Source organism: Saccopteryx bilineata, chromosome 2, assembly GCF_036850765.1.
Source record: "Saccopteryx bilineata isolate mSacBil1 chromosome 2, mSacBil1_pri_phased_curated, whole genome shotgun sequence".
NCBI lineage: Eukaryota > Metazoa > Chordata > Mammalia > Chiroptera > Emballonuridae > Saccopteryx > Saccopteryx bilineata.
The window spans coordinates 236,410,808-236,429,128 of record NC_089491.1 but is presented as its reverse complement, the minus strand read 5'-3'; the positions used below and the strand labels follow the sequence as shown (position 1 = coordinate 236,429,128).

Sequence of the window (18,321 nt, the reverse complement as noted above, 5' to 3'; positions counted from 1 at the left end):
AACACAATGGAATTCAGCTTCAAAACACAATGACATTCTGCTAATGGCAGGTGTTATCTGAAGTCCCGGACCACCCATTTAAAATGAGAGGATCAGGGGCTGATGGATAAGGAAAGAGGAAAAAGGAAATTCTCTCAGTTAATCAAAGTGCTCGCTTGGCTGCTGCTATAAATGGAACATTTAAAATGATTGAGATCGACCTGGATGGTTTCAGGTAACAATCAAGAACAGTGGTTCTCAAACGTAGCTGCCTAGCAATGCCACTTGGAGTTTTTTTGTTTGTTTGTTTTGTTTTGTTTTAGAAAAATATGGATATTTCATCAATCGTCATAGATTTTGATTCAGTAGATCTGACTTTTTAACTAGTCCATTACTGAGCCAGAGCAAATTTAAAACTTTCTTTTTCTTTTTCCTGGAATAGAGCTTCTCAAACTTCCATCAGATCACCCCAGGGACTTAGAAAACACAGATTGCTGGGCCCAACCCATCCCAATAGCTCCTGACTCAACAAAATCTGGAGAGGGCCTTAGACTCTGCGTGTCAAACCAGCTCCAGGCAGGCCAGGCTGGTGCACAGTTCTGGCACAGGAGCCGCCACCCACAGAAGCACCAGCACAGCACAACCTGGGAGCTTGCTGGGAAGTGCATAATCGTAAGCCCACCTCGGGCCTAGTGAATCAGGATCTGCTTCTAACAAGACTCCCCGGTGATCTGTGTGCACATTCAAGTTAGGGAAGTGCTGCCCTGTTAGTCTTGCCTACTATTCAAGGGGTAGGAGGTCTGAGGGAGTGGAAAGCTGCAGAGAAGACCTGGGTTCTAGTCCCAGCGCACTAGTGATAATTCCTCACTTCCCATAGTTGTTAATGTGATACAGCTAGAAATCAGGATTCCGGACTCCTCTAGTGCAATGCGAAGATTTAGGCATCGAAACATTAACACAAGAAAGCTACGGTTTCGAGAGCACTACCAGCAAGCCTATTTTCCACTAGCAAAGAATGGAGATACCCTGAGCTTTTTTCAGTAGAGACAAAGTAGTCAAAGTTCCCCCAAAGCAATAGATTTTTAGTCTTTTTCTCAGCAATGGGGAAATGTCAAAATGATTTTTTTCTTTTTCCCATTAAGGTAGTTCAAATGAAGCTATGTTTCTCAAATGTGAGGGAGCCCATGTGTCACCTGAGCCCTTTGTAAAAGGGTTTATTTGGATTCAGTAGGTCAGGGGTGGGGCCTGAAAGCCCACCTTTCTAAAAACTTCCTACTGGAAGTCCACACTATGAGTTCATTGACTACACTTTGAATAGCAGGGATCTAGTGGCAATGAGTTGGGGTGTCTGGCTTCTGCAGAGTCCCTGATAGCTGGAGTTGAACCTCTAAGGTTTGCTCTGCACGGTGTAGGCCTGCTCACCTGGCAGAGGTGGGTGTTCAAGAGACACAAAACCCTGACTCAGTTCAGTGGGGTTCTTAACATCACCTGAACTTGGAAGAGTCAGTGAGACCAGGAGAAGGCATACAATGTGTCGGTTTTATACGTAGAATGTCCTGGTTCACTCTTCTCCACTGGCATGAATAACAGAACGCAGATGATTAAGGCAACTATGCATTTAAATTTCAGAGTCTCATAAACATCCCTTCTCTACTATTCAACGTCCACAGAGACATACCCTGGTCCTGGCTGTCAAAGCTCAATAGATTTCTCACCTGGTCCCGGAAGGCATAAGGACTACACTACCATAACCCATGGTGTACACCAGAAAAACACATCCTTTAAAGTTCACCAAGCTTCTGAGTAAACCCACAGAGCAGTGCTTTTCCAACTTGTCTGTATATTAGGGTCACCTGGGGAGCTTAAAAATTGCCAATTCCAGGTATAACCTCAAAATATTATAGTTTAATTGATCTGCCGTATGTCTTGGGCTTTAAATTTTTTTTTTTTAATGCTACCCTCCCACCCCCAGTGATTCTAATGTGCAGACAAGTCTGGGAATCCCTGTTGTAGGATAGTATACAAATGAAGTACAGGGTGGAGGAGAGAGAAGTTGTTCTACTTTGAAGGACTCAAGAGCTGACTTTCAATTGATTGTTAATTAATTTATGTATTCATTCATTCATGCACGCATGTAGGCATACATACAACAAATAATTGCAAAACAGACTTTGAGCTAGTGCTCTGTGTGCCCTCACATTTCAGAAAGACACAGCCCTGCCCCCAGAGGCTAGAGGAGGAGCTGTAAACAGACAACTGAAGTAGGGTGTGACAGTTCTGTGGTAGTGCTGTGGAGCACAGGAGGGTGACTCGATGACACACAGCCTTCAGTCTCGTGTACGACCAGCTATCTCAGATTCGAGAACCCAGGTAGCAGTTCTGATGGGAAGAGTGTGCTGCATCCGCTGATTTACCAAATGTTTAGTGAGCACCTATCACTGAATTAGCTGCTGAGTAAGAAGCAAATGAAGCCGTAAACCCAATAAATTCAAAATGTTTTGCTCCTCTCAGAATTTTTGGACATCCAAGTAGGGTAGCTATTTCTTTTTTTTTTTTTTTTTGTATTTTTCTGAAGCTAGAAATGGGGAGAGACAGTCAGACAGATTCACGCATACGCCCGACCGGGATCCACCCGGCACGCCCACCAGGGGGCGATGCTCTGCCCCTCTGGGGCGTCGCTCTGTTGTGACCAGAGCCACTCTAGCGCCTGGGGCAGAGGCCAAGGAGCCATCCCCAGCGCCCAGGCCATCTTTGCTTCAATGGAGCCTTGGCTGCGGGAAGGGAAGACAGAGACAGAGAGGAAGGAGAGGGGAAGGGGTGGAGAAGCAGATGGGCGCTTCTCCTGTGTGCCCTGGCCGGGAATCGAACCCGGGACTTCTGCACTCCAGGCCGACGCTCTACCACTGAGCCAACCGGCCAGGGCCTAGGGTAGCTATTTCTTACCTTTACCTGTTTGCCATCCTTCTCCCTTCCAGCACCGGTACTCAGAACTTACTTTGATGGACAACTTCTTCTCCAGTCTCAGTCCATGGTTCCTCAACTGCTCTCAAGAGCATCAAACAGGTCTAGCTACTATTTCACCCTTTGATTTAAACTAGCTGTGTAGTTGACATGGAGCTGTTGGCTGCCATCTTGTGACCAGAGGATAGAAGCAAAGGATGGAGCTTAGCTGGGAAAGAGAGCCGGGAAGGGGGGACTGTGTTTGAGAGCACTGTTTGCCTGGACAAGGCCATATCTTCTCTTACACTGGCACATTAATAAAGTCCTGTTAGGGCCGAATGCAGTTTGGGATAGCTTCTCTATTATTGGCAACCCAAAGTGTCCTAAGCACTACACCTACAGTGGATTTTTCCAGGAGTGTTTTCTTTTCTTTTTTTTTTTTTTTTTTTTTTTTTCTTTTCTGAAGTTGGAAATGGGAAGGCAGTCAGACAGATTCCCGCATGTGCCCGACCGGGATCCACCCAGAATGCCCACCAGGGGGCGATGCTCTGCCCATCTTGGGGCGTTGCTCTGCCGCAATCACAGCCATTCTAGCGCCTGAGGCAGAGGCCACAGAGCCATCCTCTGGGCAAACTTTGCTCCAGTGCAAACTTGGCTGTGGAGGGGAAGAGAAAGACAGAGAGGAAGGAGAGGGGGAGGGGTGGAGAAGCAGATGGGCGCTTCTCCTGTGTGCCCTGGCTGGGAATTGAACCCAGGACTCCTGCATGCCAGGCCAATGCTCTACCACTGAGCCAACCGGCCAGGGCCCAGGAGTGTTTTCTTTTGTGATTATAATAAATAAACCCATTAATGCCTGTTCATGAAATGCTGTTTTCTGTTTTGTGAAACTGTGATTTTAGAGATTCCATTCTGTCTGTAGGTATATAAATGGAATTCTGTATAATCAGTCAGATCATGAGCTCAAGACGTTTCTCTGAAAAGTATTTAAATGACGCTGCACCTAGTGAGCTGCCAGGGAAAGGACAGATGGACAGAACCAGCCCAGGTTGTTCTGCTCGTCTTCCAGCAGGTGCCTAAGAGGCCCTCGAGGGCTGAGAGACTGGGTTAGGAGTTCTCACGTTCTGGACCACATTGCCGTGCTATTGGGAATTAAAAATAAACAGAAACCAGCAGAACACTGCAAAGGTTGTGAGGTGAGCTGAAGGAAGATTTCTAAACTGAGTCCATCTTTTATCAAGTTGTGTTGATCCTTCTAAACGTTTCTCAAATTGCCCTCTCTTTTTTCCAAACATCTAACATTTGTGTCCAAATTTTCATCATCACTAGCCTGAACTACTGAACTAGTGCAACAACCTTGAAATTGTTCTTCTACCTTGAAAAAATAGCATTTCCACCTCCAGTCACAACTCAGCCCATCCTCCACTCTATTGCCCAATACACCATCACACTTGTTCCATCATCTACAGAATAAGGTGCAAGATTTCTGTCTAGATACACCTGGCCTCTCCCTACATGCCAAGCTTCTATGTCTAATATAACTGCATCTAGTTTCCAGTGAGCGTGTGCTCACTGCATTCTTTCTGTTGTAAAGCCTATGAAGAAAATTCCTCTTCGTCCTTCAAAACCATATTCAAATATGCCCTTCTTAGGAAGCCTTTTGTAGATCTCTCACCGATAAAACCAATTCCTCCCTCCTCTATGCTGTATTTATAATTCCAACTTACTTTTGTCCCCTAACATTCTGTTACAATGTTTGCTCTTGTGTCTGAATTTGAGCCTCTTTAAGATAGGGCCAGTTTCTTGCTCATTTTCCTACTTCCAATACCAAGAATATTGCCTGACACATACTAAGCTCTCCATAAACGTACAATGAATTGAACTGATTGCCTTTGTTTCCAAGTTGGTGTGGAGAGTGATTTAGAAAGAAGCACTCTGATAATCAGGGATAAGGTCAGAAATAGGGTCAAGTGTGACTGATAATTGCTAAGCATTAGACAAAAGCTTACCCACACGTTGACTTCTCTAAAAGATTATCTAATTCGGTGTTTCCCAACGTGGGGCCCACACACCACAGGGGGGCAATTCGATAGTTAAGGGGGGCAATTTGAAAATGGACTCGACACGACTTTAACTCTTTCGCCCCGGGCCATTTAAATGCAATGCTAGAGCCCTGGCCGGTTGGCTCAGCGGTAGAGCGTCGGCCTGGCGTGCGGGGGACCCGGGTTCAATTCCCAGCCAGAGCATATAGGAGAAGCGCCCATTTGCTTCTCCACCCCCCCCCCCTCCTTCCTCTCTGTCTCTCTCTTCCCCTCCCGCAGCCGAGGCTCCATTGGAGCAAAGATAGCCCGGGTGCTGGGGATGGCTCCTTGGCCTCTGCCCCAGGTGCTAGAGTGGCTCTGGTTGCGGCAGAGCGACGCCCCGGAGGGGCAGAGCATCGCCCCTGGTGGGCGTGCTGGGTGGATCCCGGTCGGGCGCATACGGGAGTCTGTCTGACTGTCTCTCCCCGTTTCCAGCTTCAGAAAAATAAAAAATAAATAAAAATTTAAAAAAATAAATGCAATGCTAGTTATCGGTGTCAAATTTAACAAAAAATGCAATTCTTAAATAATTGAGGTAAATAATTATTAAGTATAATTTTGTTTGACGAGACCAAAATATCAACTGGGTGATTGGCGTTGTTAAGTAAACTTTGTCCTGGGTTCACCGCGGAGCGTGCCGTCTGCCGCGGGGAACCCCGGATGTTTTAAAAACTCACTAAACAACGCAGTTATTCTCACCTAATTGGCCCATCGCAACTTCTGTAGTGTTTCACATCATTCAGTTGGTGTTAATTTGAAATACGTGTCAGTCAAAACTGTTGTAAAAGCTCATTGATTTAATAAATATACATATATATATTGTATAGATATAATTAGTAAGTATTTTATTTTATTTTTATCAATATTAAACTCTTTATTAAGTACTTCTTGCATCGGGGCTAGAAAGCACTAATATTTTATAAATATTATTGGGGCTATAATAGTGCATGCACGACAATTTTAATTTTAGAAGCATAACTTTCCAGAAAATTTTGTCAAGTGGAAAAAATATAGATACCTTTTGATTTGTGGTGGTAGTGTAGTAAATGTGTTATATACATTTAAATAAATATGAATTTTTAGTATACATTTACTCTATGTCACATTGAATATATTTTAACACATATTTTAATATTAGTTTTTAATTGATCTTATTTTTATTATAGCCCATAGTAAAGTGAGTGGTGCAAGCAAGAAAAAAACTCGTCAATATTCAGAGGAATATTTAAAATTTGGGTTCATACCCGCTGTTCACGATGAGCGGATTCCTTTTTGTCTTTTATGCCAGCAATGCTTGACCAACGAATCAATGAAACGAGGTCATCTTGAGGCGCATTTGAAGGCGAAACATAGTGCTCATATTAATTCAGATTTGAGTTACTTTAAAACTTTAAAGAAAAATTTTGAAAAAATAACAACATTTTTCTCTATTTACTGTTCATACTTCAACTAATAATCGTGTTCTTGAGGCTAGTTATCAAATTTCTTTATTCATCGCTAAAACTGGAGAAAATCACACTATAGGAGAGAACTTAATAAAACCGTCAATATCAGCATTTCTTAAAACGGTTCTTGAAAAAGATGACAAAGATGTAAAAGCTATGCCACTCAGTAACAATACTGTTAGCAGAAGAATAGACGAAATGAGTGAGGATATTGAAAAACAACTTATTGAAAAGCTGGAAACAAGAAAATTCTCCTTGCAAATGGATGAATCAACTTTGAGAGACAGTGAGGCAGTATTGATAACTTACATAAGATATATTGATAAAGGACATTTTGCTGAAGAAATGTTGTTCTGTAAAAGATTAGAAAGCACCACTACCTCCAAAGATATATATAATAAGCTAAAAAACTACTTAGATGTCAATGATATACCAATGAAAAATATAACATCTTGTGCTACAGAGGGTGCTCCCAATATGATGGGCAAGAAAAATGGCTGCTTAAAATTGATGAAAGATGCGAATCCAGAAATGATTCTTGTGCATTGTGTTATTCATAGGGAAAACTTGGTAGCTAAAAACATCTCGCCTGTTCTGAATGAAGTATTACATACAGTAATAAAGTGTGTTAATGCTATTAAAGCTAGTGCCAAATGTGAGTGTCTTTTCAAGCTATTTTGTGAAGAACAAAATGAAGACCATGTGAGACTTTTACTTCATACTGAAGTAAGATGGCTGTCTAAAAGAAACTGTTTGAAAAGATTTATGGAACTGTTTGATACTCTTAGTGATTTTTTAAGCGACAAACCTGAAATGAAGTATCTGTTAACAATAGATGGTAAAGCATTTGTGAGTTATTTAGCCGATATCTTTGAAAAACTAAATATATTAAATAAGCAACTTCAAGGAACAAATAAAACTCTTGTCGATGCAAAAGCAAAGATATTTGGTTTCATTACCAATATTGAGTTATGTCAGAAACATATTAACAACAAAAACTTTAAACAGTTTCATTGGCTCCAAAAATGTGAAGTAACTGATACCGCTTTACTTGTTATTGTCAATCATTTGAATATTCTATCGGCTGATTTAAAAGAAAGATTTTCTGATTTAAAACAAATTGATTTCCCAACATGGATGATGCAGCCAATGTTAGTGGATTTGTCTGATATATCAAATATGCAGTATCAAGAACTCGCAGAATTGCAAAATGATGAGTCAGTTAAAGCTTTATTTAATATCAAAGGAGCGATGGCATGGCTTTGTGAGGAAACAGAAATCAAATACCCAAATTCAACCAAATGTGCAAGAAAACTATTGCTACTGTTTCCATCTTCATTTTTAGCTGAATGTGAATTTAGTGCTGTAAATGATTTACTGGTAAAAAAAAAGAAATCGGCTGGATATAACACAATGTGGAGACTTGAGACTAAAGCTAACCAAATTGGAACCTAATATAAAATCTCTGTGCAGCAAGCATCAAGTGCAAGGATCACACTAAATTAAAATAATAAATTAATATAGAAAAATCTGTATTAAAATTATTTGGAATTTAAATTTCTGTTTTTCATTATATGTTTTGAAATTTTACTTATTGTGTTTTGTTAACAATTTCATAGTGATTTCTTCCTAAAACCTATCATTTATGTTTATTAAGTGAACAAATCAATTTTTTAATGTTAAAAATTATGTATGTCACATAGGGGGGGACATAAAAATTTTAGAAAGGTTAAGGTGGGGCATGGCACAAAAAAGGTTGGGAAACACTGAAACATGTAAGGGTTAACATGTTTACCAACCCCTCTATTATTGCCTATCCTTTTCTACTTTGTATTATCATACTTAATAAACCCCAAATCCTTAAGATTAAAAAAAAATTGGCTCTCAAAAGAAATTTCAATCATTGTACTGTTGATATTTGGCTCTGTTGACTAATGAGTTTGCTGACCATTGGCCTAGAGAAACATGTAAGAAATTTAAATAAATAGCAGTAACATTGTGGATGCAGGAAGCTGTTTCCAGTCAGCTATAAAGCATTTGCCCAGAGTTACTTCTGGGATTGCAAAAAGGTTGACCTACAGAATGCTACAAGCAGATAATGTTACTTTTATTCATATAAGAGGTTCCTGGTCATTATTACTTCACTTCTTTTCCTTAATTGTAATTGCTAGACTTTTAACCTAGCAAAGCATCCAGGAATAAAATTTAAGGAGAAATAAATCAAGGCCTATAAATTGAGAATGCTGAAAGATTCCTGATGGTCCCTTGTGCTAAGCAAGTTGAAGGATGGGTTAACACAATCTCATGGAAGTAGATGGTAGTTTGGAACTGACATGTTGATATGCTTTGTAGGAAAGCAAATTTTGGGTTTAATCTAGGTTCTGGCTATCTTTTGGTATGTAAAAGACACCTGTTGGTCAAATAAGTTTGTAAATATGATATATAGGTTTGCTCGCTTATAGTTTGCATTGGGTGTGGGGGACAGGCTGTAAGCAGGCAGGGTCATTATACCCGAAGGCTTAGTTTTAAGACTAAGCCTTCCCACCCTAAGTGACTTTGTATCAGAGACTTTCTTGTTTGTATATTGGATTAAAGGTTTTGATTTCTACACTATAAAATATGGCAAACCAGGAGCTTGCTCTCTTGGTTCCTGAGATTAGCATTAGAGAGGAGAGCAGAGAAAGGCCATGTGGAGGAAAGGGGAAGCAGCCAAGATGGTGGAGTGCTGGGGGAAAAAAAAGCGTTAGCATATTCAGCTTTGCCACTAAAATGTTATAACTAATATTTGAAAAACATACTTGTAAAGTGTGTAGGTTTGAGTTGAAATCTCCATAGAAATTACAAACACAAATACATACCTATACTGAAACACCTTCTAGTTCATTCTGAGAAAAAAATAAAAGGGATTCTAATTACCTACCTTTTAAATAAAAATGTCTACAAGAAAAAGCAACTATTTTTTTTTAAAATAAAAAGGCATTTTCTAATTATGCAAAATTAAAATTACCTAGTTGAGACAATTCAGGCTGCATCCTGAAAGGTCAGAGAGCAAATTCTCATTACTAGCCCACTTCCCAACCCAAGTGACCGGGTTCCTGAGCAATGATCTCAAACAATCCAGCCCAGAGCCAGGGGCGCAACTCAGATGGCCCCACAATCTTTTTCCGAGGCTACATTTGCCCTCTTGGACAAGCCTGCTGGACCCGGCTGTGCTTCTTCCCCGTAATGAGTAGTTACAGGAGCGCTTTCAGCTGCAGGAAAGAAAGCAAACGTTCAAGAGGAGCCGCAGACTGCCTTGGAAAATGGGCACGGACTTGCACTGGTTTCTGCTGGAGGCCTTCAGTTCAAGGTTTGTTTTCACAGCCCGAGAGCCCTGTCTTGTTACTGAGTGACACTCAGCAGAAAGGGTAGGGGGTTACAGGGCAATTTTGCCCCTTTTACATCTTTGTTTAGTATCACAAGTTTCTCATTATCCTAATAAGTTTAGCCTCTGGCTGCAGTGAGTGTGGCTTCCTCCAAGCGAAGGTCATCACAATATTCATAAAAGTACAACATATCCTTTTAAAAAAAACAAACTCCAGCAATGGAGACAAGTATAAAAACATAACAACCTGGAATTTCTGGATTCTCCACCAGTCTAATTATAATGGTAGCATAAGGATGTGTGTCTAAACTACCAGCCAAGGCTGCATGATACACATTTTATCACACGAATGTTTACTCCAGGGCTTGAACTAGTCCCTTGGCAGAAGAGGCAGCAACTGGTGATTAAAAAACAAGTGGAAAAAAAAAGTGAGATTAGATGTCTCTACCAAGTAAGTATAGTAGCTTAGTTTTACTTGGTGGCTATAATACATCTGATCTAATTGTTTTCCTTTAAAAAAATCTTATCTTTTTTTAATGAAAATGCACATATCACAAATGTGTGACTTGACCAATTTCTGCATAATGAATAACACAGTCACTGCATCAATCACACAGAACATGTCCTACCCCCTGAAGTCCACCTTTCACTCCTCCGAGTCACTCACCTCTCCTCCCAAGAGTGACCTCCGTCCTAGCTTCTATCCGCAGAGCTTACATTTTACCTGTTTTTGTTTACTATATAAATGAAACCACAGGAAATTTACTCTTCAAGTGTCTGCCTTCTTTCCTCAATTCAATGTTGTGAAATTCAAACACGCTGCTGGTTTTTACATTGTTTTTTTCTGATTGCTGGGTCGTATAATTGGGTGACTATATTTATAGACATCCACACCACAATCTGCTGATCGAATTGAGTTGTTTCCCATTGGGGCTGCCATGAACATTCCAGTACATGCCTTTCGGTGACATATGTTACATACAGGCTCTCAGGTGTATATGTAGGGTTGTAATGCTGAATCCTGGCTTATGCCCATGTTCAGCTTTCGTAAATACTGCCACAGAGCTTTCCAAAGTGGTTGTAATTCACACTTCCACCAGCATGGCAACGCTAGCTGCCCCACTTGAATGCTTCCCACATGGCGGGGGCTAGACAGCATGTTACTTAATCTTCACAACAGCCCCATAGTTAGATGAGGAAACCTAGATTAAGAGATGTGACAAGTTAACGCAAAGTAGCAGCTCTTCAACACAGTCCTTGTCATTGAGAAGCTGGAGCCCTTATTCTCCATGCTCACAGCCTCCGGGTGTTCTGATTTCATGTAAGGTACCAAGGACACCTTATTTTTCACGTGACTCTGATGCCTCCCTCCTTTGTGTCATATCCTGTAGCATGTTGACTTTCCTCACCCCTACCAGTCATGTTCATTCTCTGAAGCTTCTAAATCCAAGTGAGAGTAGCTTCACTTTACTTTCAGGAAACCACATACTTCTTGGTTTCTTTCATTCTTGTTTTCTGGTTCCTTCCCACACCCTCACCCTCTGAATGTCCCAGTGCTATGGCTGTCTTTCCTTCTCCCCCAGAGGCTCTGGACACATGACCACCCAGGACTCCAGATGTAACAGCCTCTCTGACCCTTTCCCTCCAGATAGCTCCCCCTGTACTTCCTGACTCCTCCTACACAAAGTGAGGCTGTGTGGTTGCTTCTGGCCAGTGATTGTGAGCAGAAGGACATGGTTCTTCTGAGCCAGAACACCCATTCCCATGTGAGCCCCAGAGTTCTCTTCTCTCTGCCTGCACAGCCAGCCTGAGCCCTGGGGGAGGAGACGCGGAGCAGAACTCACAGCTCACCCACAGAGGACAAATAACAAACAAAAAAGGAAACTGTTGAAGTCATGAGCCACTAAGATTTAGGAGAGCGGGGGCTACTTATTATTACCTAGCATAACCATGCCTATCCTGCTACAATAAAAACACTTAGTTTTGTAAATATAGTTATGATTGATATTTGACAGCTCCCAAAATGTATCTGTTGGCTGATTCTGAGCCCTGAACTCCAGACCCATTTGTCCTACCGTTTTCTCTAAATCTCCTCAGGAAACTTATCTACATCTCAAAGTGTCCAAATGGAATTCCCAATCTCCTCTTTTCCCAAACTTGGACCACCTGTAATTTTCCATACCTCAATTAATAGCAGCAAGAATATTCCCACAGCTTGGGCCAGCAGCCTTGGGAGTATTCTTGTCTCTTCTCTTTCTCTTATACCTCATGCTAAGCCCATCAACAAATCATATATGCTGACATTACATTGATATATTTTTTTATATTTTCAAAATATAAGAATCTGACCCTCCCTTGGTTATCTAATTCTAGCTACCATAACTTTTTAAAAAATGTGTTCTTCTAATGTTAGCATTGTTACAATCTTTTCTTTGAAATGTTCTCAGCACACCTCTTCACATCTGGCCCCACCTACTGCATGAAGTTACATTGTCTCCTATCCCTCTTTCTTTCTTTGTAAATCTCTGGCCACTTTTTTCCTCTCACTTTAGCTTCCTGGTCTTCCTGCTATTTTATTTCCATGAGAAAATCAGCACCTCTTGTGGCTTTAATTTTCATTTTTATCCACATTTCACAAGATGTATGTATAACAATAATGGTGCCAGGAATGATTTTAGAAGGTATATGGATGAACACCTCTATTTTAACAGTTTTGATTTTATTTTAATGTGTATTAAACAGACTGTAACTAGCACAGAGAAAGTCTGAGATTTCACAGATAGCATTCCTTAAATGAAGCCAAATAAATCAGTTTAAGTTTAATTAAAGTAAAATATTAAATTAACAATAGTAGGTTTAAGATAGGAAAAATGTAAGTGATACATAAATGAAGTTTAGGGAATAAGTGTGGACCTTCAAATAATAAAGGTAGTCAATCTCCTTCAGTGAATGCTTCTGGGGGCCACCTGGAGAGTCTAGGGGATGGTTCACCTGACCCTCAAAAATAATAAATAAATTTCAAGTGATTCTTCCCCTAAAACCAGTTACCTTGTTTACCCAACAATGTCACTATATTAGTAGGCCAGGCCAACAATTGGACTCATCATTTATTCAGCTCTCTCTTTGGTCCCCTTTAGTGACTAAGTTTTTAAATCCTGAAATGACTGCCACATTTACTCTTTCTCTTTCTTTCTCATTAATATCATTCCAAGCCATGACCCAATTACCTCACACCCAGATCATCATAATGACCTCCAAACTCTCCTCTGGTCTCCGTCTAAATTCAATTGCATTCTGCTATGGCTTAAAAATCATCATTCCCGTGTTCAAAACATTCAATGGCTTCCCCTGAAGGCAATGACTAGGATTCTTAATGTCACGCTAATCATGACTAACATTTATTTATTGAGTTTTCTGTGCTAAAAGCCACACAGAAACATTCTCATTAAATCCACATGACAATACTATGATGAAGAATTAGGTACCTCATACTAGATGAGGAAACTGAAGTTCAGAGATTAAATGAATGACTTGCCAAGAGCTAGTTAGTGGCAGAGCCAGAGTTCCATTTCAAGCAGCCTGATGCCGGTCTCTCTTCTCTATGCCGCAACACCACACTACTGACAAATTTCACAATACCTCTGTTTCTAATCACATGCCGTCTTTGTGTCTTCTGTTCTATTTCCTTTTTCCCTCTTATTTAAGAGCGTCTCATTCCTGCATGTATTGAGCCTTGATCTTCTACCCTTCCAATATAGTGCACACCACCTTCTGATACAATATCCAAATTCAAGTTCAATCCCTTATAGTGTCACTGAGGCCAGAATTACCAGTGGAGTAACTAGACAGCTGTCCTTCTAGATTTGAAGCTTATTTGCCCAGACCTTGAACTATCCAGCTCCAGTCCTGTTGACCTGGCACTGTGGACAAATGACTACAAGGAAAGAAGTTGCCACCTCCATCCTGTGAGGAAGAGGTTCCTTCACTTCTAAATTAAGAACACTTCAAAATAATACAAATGGACACAGTTCAAGGGACAGCTTTTTGAATTTTTATGTGCACAGGTCTGGTTAGCGCCCCATTTGTCATGTTGACCAGCCACACAGTAGTTGTAACAGCGCAAGTGATGTAGGTGTGCAAGTGCTTCAGAGAACAGTCGGATCTGAACCCTGCCCCAGGGGAACTATGGCTTCACTGGGCATTTGGTCTCACTAGATATTTTTTGCTCATTCATATATTTTTAGCTGTTCATTCCTTGAGTTGTCCACAAAGAAGCAGAAAAAGAAATAGAGATCATAAACATAAACTGTCTCCTCTGTTCCCTTCTTCTTCTTCTCCTTCTCCTCCTTCTCCTTCTCCTTCTTCTTCTTCTGTTCTTTTGTATAATAAAAGGCCACAGAAAAAGACCTTAGAATTAGAAGCAAACTTAGACATCACCTGGCCCCAACCTTTCATTTCAAAGATGACAAAAAGAAGGCTCTGGTAAGCAAAGTGATGCACACAGGGTCGCACAAACTAGTGGCGGGTCTGGGAATGGAACTCAAGACTTTGAATTCCAGTAAAGTTTTTAAATCCTGGCTCTGTTTAATAGATTATAACTTTATAACTATGAATGAGCTACTCTTTTTTGGGATTCAATTTTTCTAATTCTGCAATAGGGGTAATTTTAGTAATTATATATATATTTTGAAGGGTTGGTATAAGATTAAATAAAGTCAAATAGAATAAGTAGTGAACAAACATCAAACATAATAGGTTTTCAATAGATATTCATTTAGTCACTCAAATGATTGCCTCAGCTGACATCCAGGAACCTAAAAAAGATACATTTAAAGAAGATGACTAAAATATTGAATATCTACTCACACAAACTTTCTGAAAATCTGAAAGAGCCTCAAAATCAAAGTGTGGAGCAGAGAGCAACAGCGAGGAGTAGATGTTTAACATGAAGGTATCTCAGGTGTTTTTTTAAAGGAAAAGGTGTGTGTCAGCTGGTTGTCTCATGCAACACTAATTAAAGGTTTATTCTTTTAATCCCTGTAAAACAAACAAACCACTTTTAGCACTGCTGAGCTTTCTGGAGACCCAATTCCTGCCTGAGTCTACCTTAATTGCTTTAAAAGTTAGGTTTAGGTTTTATTGATAGTGGTAAGTGCTTTATAGCCCAGTTCTGGATGGGGCTGCGACTCCTCCTCCAGGAGGAACTGAGGCAAATTGGGGGGCTTTGCTCTGACCCTTGACCCTTTCACACCTTCTGGACTGATGATCTCAGGCTCCCTCCTGGGTCTCTGTGTAGCACAGGTGATTGCTGTGCCTGGGTCTCTGTGTAGCACAGGTGATCCCAGACTGGAATGTCACACCCCAGCTCCACCCTGGACTTGCTGGAAGCTCTTACATGGCAGTTTCTCTGAGTGCCTCTTTCTGCCCTTGTCTGTTTGCTCTGGAGACAACAAGGCTGAGCGGGGGCTGTGAGCGCCGATATTGAACGGTCAGGATAATTCTGATCTTGTAAAAAAGTTTCGAGTTTTTAAATTATGAAAAACTTATATGCATAAAAGTATAGAGAACTATTTAACAATTATTTATGTACCATACAGATTTGATACATGCTGTGTTATTTATTTTTCTGTTTTAGAAAAGAATTTAAAGCAAAATTTAACAGATGTAATTAACCCTTATATACCACATTCCTCCTCAAAGATAATCACCATCTTGAGGTTGAATTTTATTTTTATATTGTTTATATTTTTCTTATTTGTATATTCACAAATAATATATATTAGTTTTTTTAATTTTATGATTCATCACAATTATTTTCATGATTTTTGTCTTCATTCTACATTATGTTTTTGAAATTTATATGTTGATACACTTAAATCTAGTTCATTTTGTTTTAACTACTAGAAGAAATTTTTCAGGAATGAACTCCATATTATCCATTATCTTACTGATGGGCATTTCGCTCCTTTCCAAGTTTTTATACTCGCTAATAAGACTAAAATGAATATCCTTGGTCATAACTGTGTGTATACATGTGCATAATTTGCTTCAGATTTACTACACCTGGCAGTCAATCCCTGGATTGTGGAGCATGTACCTCTTTAACTTTACTAGATATAAGCACATTTTAACTTTACTAGATAGTGGCAGCCAGAGAGGCCGCACTAATTTATACCCCTATGTCCAGTTCTGACAATTCCTGTTTCTTCTTTTCTTTTTTAGTTCTTGATATTATGAGACTTTCGATCTTTTTCCTAATTGGATAGGTATAAAAATCACCCTTCTTTTACAATGTATTTTCTTTATTACTAACAAGTTTATACATTTCAAAGTGTTTATTGGCTATTTGAATTTTCTCTTCTGCAGCTTCCTTGTTCATGTCTTTTGTCAATATCTCTCTTGCTTTTCTTTAAAACACACACACACACACACACACTTGTAGAAAAATATTCTTAATAGTTTGGAAACACATCTCTTGCTGACTATGGAATACTAGTTGCCATGTTCCTGAACTCTCAGTTATTTCTACTGGGCAGACGCTAAGGTAACAACAGCAGGTATGGATGAACTCTGTGCACAATTGCCCAGTTGTGGTTGGGCAACCACACTAGACCCCTACAGCAATATGGCAGAGCAGCGAGAGTACTGGGCTGGCAAAAGGCCTGCTTTCTAGACTCACTTTAATCTTTGATTATCTGAGACTTCTCAGGACGTTTTTCTTCATCTGTGAAATCACAACATTAATACCAGCCTCCAGGGCTTTGTGTCAAGTCGATAAGATACATAAAATCACCTTTGAAAATACTACCTAATGTTAGCCAATATTACTAGCAGCAATTCAAATACAAGGTTATTGAATTAGTCTGGTGGGCTTCCATAACAGAAAATCATAGACTGAGTGGCTTAAACAATATTTCTGGAAGCTAGAAGAACAAGACCGGGGTGTCAGCGTGGGTGGCTTCCAGTGAGAACACTCTTCCTGGCTTACAGACGGCCTCCTTTGGATGTCTCCTGACATGACGGAGAGAGTGGGCTCTGATGTCTCCTCCTCTTCTCATAAGGGGACCAGCCCTATCACACTAGGGTCCTACTCTCATGACCTCATTAAATCTTCATCCCCTCTTCAAAGGTCCTGTCTCAAGTACAGTCACATTGGAAGTTAGGACTTCAACATAAGTATTTTGCGGTGACACAATTTAGTTCATAGCAGTCATGGTACTTTGGTGTTTGTTCATTTCTTTTCAAATAGGTCTAAATTTTTTAATCTTTCATTGGGGCTTGGAGACCTAGATGAGAACATCATCAATTTTGTGACATTATCTCTGGCTTGCTCTATTCAAAAGTATTATGGCTATCAAGCTAAGGTTTAATCATTCTTGTGATTATCAATCCTAAGGGACAAACCCTTATTATCAGGTTTTCTCTTATGCAGTGCCAGCTTAACACTAATTGGGGAAAGAGACTAGACCGGTACCATCCAATCAAACTTTCTGTGATGTTAGGAATGGTGTATAAAATTTACATTGTCTAACACAGAAGCCATTAGCTAGCCTAAAGTGTCCACCTGGCACTTGATGTATGACTAGTGTGACTGAAAAAGTATATTTTTTATTTTATTTACTTTTAATTGACTCTAATTAAAGAGCACATGTTGGCAGTGGCTAATGCATTGAGCAGTGCAGGTTTAGAGCTAGTGTGGCCCCATCATGAAGTGACTATTCTAGCAACTGATTTCTCCTCTTCTCCTGTGTGGTCTTAGACCCCGTACTTTGTACTGGATGGTGTCTCTCTGTTTTCTCACCGGATTATCTCCTGACAAAGAATAAAAAGAATGGAAGTTTGGAGCCCATGTCAGAATTCCAACCTGGGGCACGGGCGTGACTGGGCCGAGTCTGGGCAGTCAGAGAGGGCTCGCAGAAGGAATGGCGTGAGGGAGGAGGGAAGCGTCCGAGGGTCGCTCCTGTGGAACTGCAGCGCTGGCATGTGTTCAGAAAACATCAACTTTTACCTTTCCCATTTTTCTTTTACTTTCAGAAAATCTGTGAAATAATCCTTGACGATAGAGGGTTTCCAGATTTATGATGGAGAGGTCCCCTTGCAACCACTCCGGACTAAAACTCAACAAGCCTGAAATGAGAAGAGAAAAAAAACAGCCACTTGTTACCTAAAAGGCTTTTAGCTTTTTAAATTATTTTCTCTGGGCCCCAAATAGAAGTAATTCACACAAGGGCTCACAGAGCATAGACAGTTCCATCACCAGTCAGCCTGTGAGACCTGTCATCACTGGTCCTATCCATCTCAGCTCCACATCCTGCCTCCTGGTCTTACTAGGCTACCCCATAGAAGCTTAACAGACCAGGTTTTCAGAGTGTCTGAAACTAGGAGCCATAGTTAAAATGAGCAAGATCCCCTAGTAGCTCATTGATCAGAGAAAGCAATATCAGAGATAACAATTGGAAGCCAAGACTCTGAATTATTCCTCAAATCAGAAAATAGAGTGTTCCAAATCTGCTCT

At 40.4% G+C, this 18,321-nt stretch overlaps 1 non-coding gene across 1 annotated transcript; it reads right to left on the bottom strand.

Annotated features, from left to right (window-relative positions):
• Nucleotides 1–2,826: 2,826 nt before the first annotated feature.
• On the bottom strand, nt 2,827–2,902 carry TRNAS-GGA (transfer RNA serine (anticodon GGA)). The gene has a single exon. It is a non-coding gene; the product is annotated as a tRNA-Ser (tRNA).
• Between the last annotated feature and the right edge of the window lie 15,419 nt (nt 2,903–18,321).